Source organism: Schistocerca serialis, unplaced genomic scaffold (assembly GCF_023864345.2).
Source record: "Schistocerca serialis cubense isolate TAMUIC-IGC-003099 unplaced genomic scaffold, iqSchSeri2.2 HiC_scaffold_127, whole genome shotgun sequence".
Classification (NCBI taxonomy): domain Eukaryota; kingdom Metazoa; phylum Arthropoda; class Insecta; order Orthoptera; family Acrididae; genus Schistocerca; species Schistocerca serialis.
Genome location: NW_026047480.1, coordinates 25,001 through 27,500, shown reverse-complemented (window position 1 = coordinate 27,500; position 2,500 = coordinate 25,001). Strand labels below are relative to the sequence as shown.

The following is a 2,500-nucleotide window of genomic DNA, read 5'->3' as shown; positions in this document are numbered from 1 at the left end:
AACGCCCCGTGCTGGCTGCACAGACACGCCCACGCCGGCGCCGTCCGCTATCACTGTCGTGCTGCCCTCGTAGCACCGCTCGACATACTCGACAAAGCAATCCGGCAGGCCATGCGCCTTCAGCACGGGGCGAAGGGCAGCATGATCTACCGAATCGAATGCCTTAGATACGTCGATCGATGCCACAAAGACAGAGCGGCAGGAGCGAACTGCGTCGGTGAGAGCAGTGTCCAAGATGAAGGTATTTTCCAACATCCCATCCCGAGGGATGAATGCCCGCTGACGTTCGTCCACAGCACAAGCGCGCATCAGGCGTGACGCGAGAACCTTGTGAAAGGTCCGCGCCAACACCGAGCAGACCGTAATGGGGCGAAAGTCAGCGGGGGATGTTGGTGCAGCCGTTTTCGGGAGAAGGGACGTCCGCGCGCGAAGCAGGCGTTCCGGAAGGGCGCGGGCCAGAAGGAAGAGATTCATCACTTTCACCAGGACTTCGTGCGGCAGACGCCGCAACTCCGCTGGGGTAAGGCCGTCCGGCCCGGCTGCTGATCCCCTGGGCGGCAACGCGGCGGCGACCTCCTCATGTGTGACCGGCCCCCATATGCACTCGAGAGCGACAGGCTCTGAGTGCGGGAGGAGGCGGTCACGAATGAAGCCCGCGGTGGAGATGGGCTTCTTGGTGAAGAGGTCCGCCCAGAAGTCCAGCAGACCAGGGATGGCAGGTGGCGGCTGGAGCAGGGTGCCATCCAAGAGGCCGCGCACGCAACGCGCACGCGACCGTCGGAAGGCATCCTGCGTTCTCGCGTACTCCCAGCGGCGCCGCTTGCGCTTCTGCGTCGGCGGCGCGGCAGGCGGCCGCTTCGATGGTTGGCGCGGCCGCTGTGTCCTGGTGATCGATCTCTCCCCTCTGGACCCGACCGACGCAAGGGCATCCGGGAGCATGCCCAGGATGACATCGGGCGGCGTGCCCCGCCCCAGACCGATGACACGATCCAGGGCAGAGAAACGCTGGGCGGAAGCGGGTAGCCCCGCCAGATGCTCCCAGATGGCGGCGTCAGTCGGCCCCTCCGGCGGTGGCCCGGTGGTGTCGGCCGCGAAGTCCTCAGCTGCGTCGACGGGCGGCGCAGCGGCCTCGCCCGCGTCAGGCAGCGGGCTCGCCGCTCCCCGGCGGGACGCCGGCTCTTCCCCCCGACCGATCTCAAGCGCCTCCATGAATTGGCGGACAAGCTGCTTGTGGGCAGCTTGCCGCCGTCGGCACTTGATTGCCTCAAGCGTTCGGTCGGGGAACATCCTGATGAGCTCTTGATTTACAAAGAAGAACCGGGCGTCCCTCTCGAGGAACAGTTCGGCCTCTGCCTTGGCGAGCGACAGGACTTCTTCCTCCGTCCACCTCGCGCGATGCCTCTCCGTGACGATCTCCGCGTTGGCGGCCGCAAGATGTTGGCGGCGGCGATGGACCCCGAGACCGTTCTTGGTTGTAAAGCTGCGGTGGCACTCACTACAGGTATACATAGCTGCAAAAGTTACAAGATTTTCGGCACGGCCGGTTGGCCGGCTAGGTGCTGGGGGAGTTGGGGTGGCACCTTCAGCGGAAGGGCCACCACTTATTCTCTGCTTACTGCCCCCAACTAAAAAAGGGATAGTGCGAGGGGGAAGAGAGTCATAGTTACTCCCGCCGTTTACCCGCGCTTGCTTGAATTTCTTCACGTTGACATTCAGAGCACTGGGCAGAAATCACATTGCGTCAACACCCGCTAGGGCCATCGCAATGCTTTGTTTTAATTAGACAGTCGGATTCCCCCAGTCCGTGCCAGTTCTGAGTTGATCGTTGAATGGCGGCCGAAGAGAATCCGCGCACCCGCGCGCCCCCGGAGGAGCACGCTAAGGCGGACGCGGCCTCGCAGCAAGGAAGATCCGTGGGAGGCCAAGGCACGGGACCGAGCTCGGATCCTGCACGCAGGTTGAAGCACCGGGGCGCGAACGCCGCGCAGGCGCGCGCATCCTGCACCGCCGGCCAGCACGAGGCCAACCAACGGCGAGAGCAGACCACGCCCGCGCTAAACGCCCGCACTTACCGGCACCCCTACGGCACTCACCTCGCCCAGGCCCGGCACGTTAGCGCTGACCCACTTCCCGACCAAGCCCGACACGCCCCGATCCTCAGAGCCAATCCTTATCCCGAAGTTACGGATCCAATTTGCCGACTTCCCTTACCTACATTATTCTATCGACTAGAGGCTCTTCACCTTGGAGACCTGCTGCGGATATGGGTACGCACCGGCGCGACACCTCCACGTGGCCCTCTCCCGGATTTTCAAGGTCCGAGGGGAAGATCGGGACACCGCCGCAACTGCGGTGCTCTTCGCGTTCCAAACCCTATCTCCCTGCTAGAGGATTCCAGGGAACTCGAACGCTCATGCAGAAAAGAAAACTCTTCCCCGATCTCCCGACGGCGTCTCCGGGTCCTTTTGGGTTACCCCGACGAGCATCTCTAAAAGAGGGG

General features: G+C 63.4%; 1 pseudogene; it reads right to left on the bottom strand.

Annotated features, from left to right (window-relative positions):
• LOC126439228 (large subunit ribosomal RNA) overlaps nucleotides 1-2,500 on the bottom strand; it is a 7,715-nt pseudogene that overhangs the window by 3,184 nt on the left and 2,031 nt on the right.